Source organism: Rutidosis leptorrhynchoides, chromosome 3 (genome assembly GCF_046630445.1).
Source record: "Rutidosis leptorrhynchoides isolate AG116_Rl617_1_P2 chromosome 3, CSIRO_AGI_Rlap_v1, whole genome shotgun sequence".
Classification (NCBI taxonomy): domain Eukaryota; kingdom Viridiplantae; phylum Streptophyta; class Magnoliopsida; order Asterales; family Asteraceae; genus Rutidosis; species Rutidosis leptorrhynchoides.
In genome coordinates, this window is record NC_092335.1 from 159853145 (window position 1) to 159862643 (window position 9499).

The following is a 9499-nucleotide window of genomic DNA, read 5'->3' on the forward strand; positions in this document are numbered from 1 at the left end:
TTTCTTTTCATTCTTTTCTTCATCTTCTTAAATTCATCTAATCATCATCTAATTAACTTTCATAAAATCATGCGTATATTCTTAGTCCCCATTAACATTTTCGTGACTTATCATCATCATCTTAATCATATTATTGTTATCATAATCACTTTATCATCACATAAAATCATATCTTAATCGTCATTATCATTAACTAGTTAACATCACAATCATCAAAATTCACGTTACTCATATTCGTCTAACCTTATCATCATGGTCGTGAGATCATCAATATCATTATACATTGATTACTTATCTTCGAGTCATCATCGTATTCAGTAACGGCTCATCATCTCGTTAACACAGCAACATCATCATCATCGATTATCATTTATCTAATTTTGGATTTCGGCTCAAATAGCACACCGACCCACTAGGCCCAAAATAAGCAGTCCGTAATATTAGTTTTCTTGAAAAGGATATGGTTGGCCCAGCAAGTAAAAGAGAACACGGTTGAAGGATTTAAAAGGCCCGCTGCTTTGTTTTAAAAATTAAACTCGCCGACAATTGGTTGATATATGGATGATGTTTAAAATAAAAAAAATGAAAAGGCAAGTGGAGGTATTTGTTTATTGTTGGTCGGCCATAAAGAGTTGTCAAGTTCCACTAGTAATTGATAATGTGTTGTTCATTTACTTTATAACCAAGTTGCAACTTTATATGGTGGACATTATTCTTCTCCTTTATGTTATATAAGAGAAATATATGTAGTAGCGGTGTTGAGTTCGTGAAAATAAACAGCAAAAACAGCAATGATAATCGAGTAGTAGAAGCATTTTACAATGGTTTTCATGGTGGTGGTAGTGTAATGGTGGTTTCGTGAAAGAGGTGAGCCAAGGTGGTGAGGTTTCGGTTTATAAAAGTAGAAACAAAGAGAAAAGTGGTTGTGGGTCGAAAAGTGGTTCGTGAAAATTACATGTTGGTTTGATATGGTGGTTTGTTTGAGTTGTCTTACGGTAGTTGAAGATATGTAGGTGGTGGAGTATGGTGGCCGAGGTGGTGGAATATGGTGGTGATATAAATCGATCAAGGTGGTGTTTTAAATGGTTTTAATAGTTGTTAAGGTTAGGATGGATGTGATGATGCACGATTCGTGGTACCAAGGTGGTTTTTGGGTGTTGTTAATCGAAGGCACGAAACAGAAACGAAACATAAGTGGGTTTAGTGGAAGGTGATATTAATGTGACGAGGGTTCGAGGTTCACGATGGTGGTGAGTGGGTTGTAGTCGTCGGATATCTAAATAAGTGTGCTTAGTCGATGGTTTTTTTTTTTTTTTAATAAAAGTGTAAGAGTGTTAGTATTTTGTGAGGTTGAAGATGGATATGTGAATGGATTCATCAATATCCTCGTGTAACTTATTCAATTAAAAGTCAATAGTGTCGACAGAAGGTTTATTCTCCCGTACAGAAGAAATAAATAAAAAATTAAAGGTTGATTAAGATTTCTAACAGATTTTGGAGTGGTATGTGATTCTAATTCGATCCTTAAAGACAAGAAACAAAATTGAACTGCAGAGTGATATTTACATGAAACAGATTTTGGATTACTTGCTTGGATAACAATCTGATTAGTACGAAGTGTATCAATTATCTACAGAATGGAAAGTGATGTGGAACTGATTTCTAATCCTGCATCCAGTTAATCGATTATATATATATTTGTATTTATATTTAAATATATATCTGTATATATATATTTAAATATATATAGATATATATATATATATATATATATATATATATATATATATATATATATTTATAACTTGTATTTAATTATTCGCTTACATATATCTATATCAAATTCAAAAATTTGGGAATCAAAGAGTATAATTGCATTAATACTATAAGTAATACAATATTAATATTATTATTAACATTAATATTATTGATAAAAGAATTAGTAATAATAAATGATAATATAATAATATTAATTATTAATAAAAATAATATTTTTATAATAATGATAATAATATTCATTCAATAATAATTCCTTATGTTAATGATAATATTACTAGATAGTAATACTAATATTAGTCATATTAGGTAAAAGTTATAACTTTACTATTAATTATATTTATAATGATATTATCAATTATAATTAATCAAATTTTATCAATTATCTGTATTATAATTTTAATAAAATTAATAGTATTGCTTTTGCCATTAATATTGATAATAATAGTAAATGTAATGATAATATTACTATATCTACTCTACTTAATATTTTATTGTCATAATTTATTTCCTAATTAATGTTTACTTAATTATATAATATATAATTTAATATTTATATACTATCTATATTACAAAATACATTTAATATTAATTATACATGGAAATCATATTTATTTATATTTACAATATAAATATTTTGTATTTTGTTTTACATTTTCATTATATTTTATTATTTTCAATAATCATATATCTTTATGAAATATATACATATCTATTTACAATTTGATGTTCGTGAATCGTCGGGATTAGTCAAAGGTCAATTGAATATATACATAATTCCAAGGTTTTCGAGACTCAACCTTACAGATTTTGCTTATCGTATCGGGAACATATAAAAATTAAAGTTTAAATTTGATCGGAAATTTCCGGGTCATCACATAAGACAACTTGGGACTTTTCCCATGCCATAGCTCATATGGTGTCTTTTCTACCTTCTTGGTTGGAACCATAATGAGTATGCCTGCAGCAGACTCTAGTGCATATCCCAAAAAGACTGTGGTAGAGTAGTCAGACTCATCATAGAACGAACCATATCAAGTAGTGTTCGATTCCTCCACCCAAACACACCATTGTGTGATGGTGTGTAAGATGGAGTGGATTGTGAGACAATCCCACAATTCATGTGGTCCAATAACTCTTGACTCATATACTCACTTCCTCCATCAGAGCGAAGTGCTTTAATGGTCTTTCCAAGCTGATTATCTACTTCCTTTTGGAAGACTTTTGAACGTTTCAAAAACTTCATGTTTATGTTTCAGCAAGTAAACATAACCATATGTTCTATAACCACCAGTTAATGTAATGAAGTAAGATTCACTATTCTAGACATTATTCTAAAAGGGCCACATACATCAGTATGTATTAGTCCTAAAATATCTTTAGCTCTTTCACCTAAATCAGAGAAAGGAGCCTTTGTCATCTTTTCATATAAATGTGACTCACATACATCAAATGACTCATAGCCAGTTGATTCCAAAAGTCCATAAGATTGGAGTTTTGAAATGCGCTGTTTGTTTATATGATCAAGACGACAATGTCATTGATAGATCTTATTCAAGTCTTGCTTGAATCGTTTGGCAGTACAAGTATACACAAAATTCTCATTTGAAATCACACCACGCATATCAATTTCAAAAATACCATCACGTGGACTGGTATTAAAATAAAAATATTATCCTTAGAAACTGAAACACAAAAGTGCGTAAATGAAAGTTCAAAACCAACATCTTTCAAATTATGTAGCTTTTAATACTATGAGCGTAATGCCATTTTTCAACAAAACAATGAGATCACTTGAAAAAGTAAGCTTATAGGAATCAATATCTTCAGCAGAAGCTCAATCCCCATTGCCAACTCACAAATCCAGTGTGTCTTTTTTCAGTTTAATACTTCTTCTCATTCCCTTCATATTGTTATAGATGTGAAGGCCACAACCGGTAACATAAGTCCAAAAATCACTAGAAGAAAATATATAACTGTATATGAATATACTTGTTTGCTAGTCTCACCAACTTTGCCATTTTTGAGCTTAGATTGGTAGATAGGATAATTCCTTCTCTAATGGCCAACTTTTCCACAATGGAAACATTTGGTGTCTTTTGATGGGTTTTCCTTCTTGGAAGGTGGAATTTTCTTTCTAGCAAATGATTTGCCATTTTTCTTCCACAAAGTATTTGGCTTATTCTTTGTCACCCTACCACCCTTCTTCCTCTGCTCATCGAACAACATCCGATAAGCACTTTGCTAAATAGCAACAATTTTCTCACTAAGAGGATTGAGTAAGGCTTCTTTAATTTTGTTCAACTTCCCTTCATATTTGAGAACAATTCTCTATTTGCAGTGCTAGTCTAGGAAGTTAAAACAATTAAGTTTATCCTTCTCCAACAAAGAAGGAAGTGTGTTTTGATTTACGTTTTGATTGTTTGACATCTACAACATATATAAGATTCAATTTAGTATTTTCGATATTGAGCTTTAATAAATTAACTACCCAAGTTTTTATACATTTTTAAAAACAATTAATTTACGAAAGCCTAAGATCCACATAGAGGTTCCATAGCCACATCTGTTGATCAGCTAGCAGTTATGAAGTCTATTGGTAGGTAGCGGGTACCAATTGCATTACAAGTGCAACTCTTAGATCTTTATGGGACCTAAAGATATATGTAGTCCAACAAACCACTATTATCTACCGGCATGTTTGTCCCATCCTTGCCTCGAACTCAGGTCTCACCGTGAATACGATTAAGTCGTCCAATTTAGAAACAGTGGAAATTCACGCTAGTCTCACTAGATCGAAAAATCCACCTCGTGGCTATAATTCAGCCTAGTCTCACTAGATCAAAAAAATAACGAGGAGTGTTTGCAAGCTCATTGGATGTCATGACTTAAATTTGACGGGTATTTTTATAAAAAGTTTGTGTCAACGAATAATGCATGCACACAAAATTCGTGACGCTATTTGTTAAAAATCATTTTAACCAATTATATATGTCGGCCGTGTTTATGTGTCTAGTTTGTTATTTAATTTCCAGCATAAAAAAATAACAAATACACAGACGTGTATTGTTTTAAAATAATTTTAAAAGAATTTGGTCATATATAATTTGAGTTTCAAAATCATTTAACTTTAAACTCGTTAGAGTTTAACTTTTTAAAATCATCAATTTTAATCTTTGAAACTCGTTACCGATTTTATTTGATGTTTTTATCAAAAACATTTAGCATATATTATAATCAACAATTAAATATAAATGCATAAAATAAAACACAACCATGCATCACACACATACATAGCCTAGTCCAAAAATCCTATGCTTGATCCCATGAGCTGACATGGGATCAAAAGGTCAAACTAAGGACAATCAAAGCTCCCACTTGATTCAAGAACCAAGTGAAAACGTGTCGAACACCATCGTTGTTAACTTGATCCAATCGCCATCTACTAAGCCAACTCCGTGTTGAATCTTTATCTTCAATCTTTATCTTGTTACATTTATCTAAAATTGAAAAAATACAATTAATCTAGTACTTTTACAAATTAAAATAAGCATAAATACAATACTATGAAATTGAAATTAAACAAAATACAACTTTGGCTTCTATGGCCTCCAATTAAATCCAAAAACAACATGGCATAAAATTGCCGTAACCAACAATCACACATTGGTCGGGGCATTATGGGCTATGTATGCAATCACAATTTAATAACAACATTATTAAACCTATATATGACTTGTCCATGGTTACAATGCATGTGTATAACCATGAAACAAAATAAATATTAAATAACCAACAATTATCCAAACCATAACTATTAAATTCAAAATTGAAACAGTGAATCTCTTCAGATCTTATTTGTGCGTCATGAGGTAATCAACAAAGTTGACTTTCAAAACCATAAGGGTTTTGACTTTTACCAATTCACCACAAAGCTAAATCTAAGAAAATCACACGACAATTAAGACGGTGTAAAAGCGGCTCTTGATACCACTGAAGGAAGATCGTGTGTACTTTTAAATCTGAAAAACGCAGCGGATAGTTAAATAATAATATTTTATTATTTTATGAACATTCACATAATTAAATAATCATTTAATTAATAAACATTCACACGATTAAACCGTCCCATTAGATCCAGTTACACCACTAATAATTGTCAAAATAATAAATTCACAAAGTGAGTTAGTAATATACCTTTGCGAATTAATGTCCATGGAAGATAGAACCGAACCGCCTTTTTGAAAGAGAAACCTACGATCAAAAGTATAACCGTCTCTTTGGATAGTCCACTACACTTTCAGATAACGTCAATGGATGCTAGTCCAAACCCAAGTAACAAATTAATCAACCTTTGATTAATTGTGTGAAACAATAAATAATATTACTCCGTACAGTGTTACTAAAAGAATCAAAACGAGATATTGATGTCTTTGTTTTGTGACTCTCTACAAGAACACAAAGAAAAACCATGATATTATAATACTCCGTATACTTGCTACCGTCGAATATAAAAAAGAATTGTGAGTTTGGTTTTTTGGTGAGGCAATGAAAAGAAACAAAGCATTTTTTTTTGTTCTATATCTTCACAAAACCAAAAGGAAAATATTATATAATATTTTGCAATGAGTCAACCGACTCCAAAGTGTATATAAATAAATTTGTGGAGATCCTTGCCTCTATTAGTTTGAACTTAACCAACATACAAAGTAATTTCTTTTTAAAACAAAGATTACGGAGTATACAAATTTAAATTAATTCAACTTGTTAACCAAGTCATTAAAACTTTTATTTAATTATAATTAATTCATATTAATTAATTTATAATTAAATATTTAACTTGTTTCGTTACTTGAGTAATATATATATATATATATATATATATATATATATATATATATATATATATATATATATATATATATATATATATATATATATATATATATATATATATATATATATATATATATATAACGTCTAGGTGTATATATGTGTGACCCCGAAGGCTCAAATGAATTTAGCTACATAGTTATATGTTGTACCTTGCACATTAATCCTACATCCCTGCCATCAGAAAGATATGTAACCAAAATTCCCAAATGGGTCATCAAGATATATCATTCACAATCCATATTATTTCCAACAGATAGTTACAGCATGCCAGTTAGCAAAAGACCTCTATATTGTAAACGACTAAATGAGATACGACACGAAAAAACATACCGAAAATACTTCTCTCAAATATCTATGTCGATCGGACGCGGTCAGGCTAACATTAAGTGATGAAGGCCCTATAGCTTCTCTCGCAAACTGCATCATTCCTTGTAAAACTTCATGAAAACATATATGAATAGTTCGTAACGAGTGTTGAAATCTATATTTAATTTCTCTAAATCCATCATTTTGTCCAAGAATGGTTAGAAATATTGCCATCTTCTCCTCAACACTTACATACCTACTATCCTGCAACCAATTTCTTTCTTTAAAAATGTTGCATAAAAGAACATATGCACCACGTGAGAGACGCATCAGTTGGTGACATTGTGTGTTTGATCCACTTAATAACTCTTGTGTGTATGCATGTCCAGTTAACGCAGAGTTGGTGTCTGATAATCTTTCAATTCTTGATGAGTTTCTTTGTCTCACATACCAATATAGAATGATTAAGAGTATAAATTCATGTTCAACGTCCATATCTAAGTATACAAGTCAATGAAATACCACATGTGATCAAGTGAAAAAAAAGATAATAATAATTTATAATCAACTAAACAAGTGCTCAAATATATTAGCAACAAGTGCACAAATCATGAAACTTTCAATATAGTTAAAAGGTATAACCACATAGGTTTTTGCTACAGAAAGTGCAAATAACAATTATAAAACAATAACTACACAAACAACAATATGTGCAAATCATTAAAGCAACAAGTGAACATAACAATTATAATATTTTTCCCTAATCAAATCGCTACAGCAAGTGCAATCAAATTGCTACATAATTGATAATTAATAATTATATTTGTTTTGGCAAAAAAATTCAATTTCAATTTCGAAAATCACGATACACTAAAACCCTATTTTATAGAAAAATTACCTGAGATTGAGATTCGTCGGAGATATATAGGCCGTCGTTCGAAATTCGTCTAAGCTATTTGGGTCGTCATTGTTCGAAATTCGTCGGAGCAAACATTTTAATAAACCTGTTGGAGTTTTTTCATCGTGAAAATTGAGGAGTGGCAGGGTAGGGTTGGAAAAAGGTCGACTGTATGTGGAGTAGAGATGTTATTAGGGTGACCGAAACAGGCATTAGTTCAGTTGGGCTCAATCAAAAAGGCCCAAGTAAACACCTCTAATGGATGACCGAATAAGCAATATAGTCCATTAAGTCCATTAAGTTGTTAGTAAACAGGCCCTAATTCTACCCTCCTGATATTTGCGTGTTCACTCTCAAGTTCAATCATCATAAACAACATTTTAGACGTTGTCTTTTAAAAGAAAAAAAACGCAATGATATATTTCTGAATTACACTGATTATTCTAATAAATAAATATATATAAGATAATAAATAAAGAGTTCAAAATATTTTTATTATATTCCCTCACGTAGATGATGATGTCAATATGTCATGAGTCAATATTTTAATTCCCTCAACAAATTATTTAATTATAACAATTTTACGTTTTATTACTAAAACGACCGCATATAAGTATGTCGTTAAGAAAGGAAACCAAAGGCAAGGAAAGTCTACAGAGAGGAGCTAAGAAATTTTTTTAATCATGTGAAGGTATAACGTTTTTCTCCTTCGTTTCTTTGTTTAGAGTTTTAATGTTGTGTCTTGTTCCGTTGTTTATCATCTTTGTTTCATTTGGTTTTTGTGTCGTTCCGTTAGTTTTGGGTTGTTTGTAGTGTTTTGTTTCGTCTTTGTGGGCTATGTTGCCTTTGTATTTGTGTTCGAGCTTTCATCTTTTTTATTAAGGTCTCGCTTTTTATGACGTTTATATCTTATGGCAAAAAAATATGTATTTACTCTAATTTTATCTCGCATCTCAACTTTATTTAAAATATTACTTTTTAACTAACCATTAACTTTAGACATAACCATTGTAAAACTTATACTATTTTCATTTCAAAATGAATATTAACCTTATTATTTATGCATATCTCAAAATAATTGTTAACTTGTAAAAAAAATATTAAATATTATTAAACTCACAATTTTACCCATATTTATTACTATTAATAATTAGTTTTTTAAATAAATTCAGTCAAACTTACTCCGAATATAAGGTCAAAACTGACATCTATTCTATTTTTAAGTTTTAAAAAAGAAACTTTTATGACATTTAAATGGGCCGAAGGAAGTATTATATTTATTCGGAAATTTTGATTTTATAAGTTAAATTTCTGGTTATTATTCCACAAGGTAATTACATATATCCATCCCTTGCCACATTTTCATTCAATCCCTAATTCTAGACTAATGCTTCGTCATTTCATTTAAACGCATAGCTCTCACACTTGGTTTTGGAACACACATTGAAATCGCAATTGATTTTTTTGTTCATCAATTGAAAAATCGAATCGAAATATTTAAGTATAAACTTACACGTACATGAAAAAACACAGCACAATATAAGGTTATGTTTCATACTTTCTTACAGCCAGAATTTTTGATCGATTGTGTCATAACGTAATATCAAACGTATCAAGTCCCGC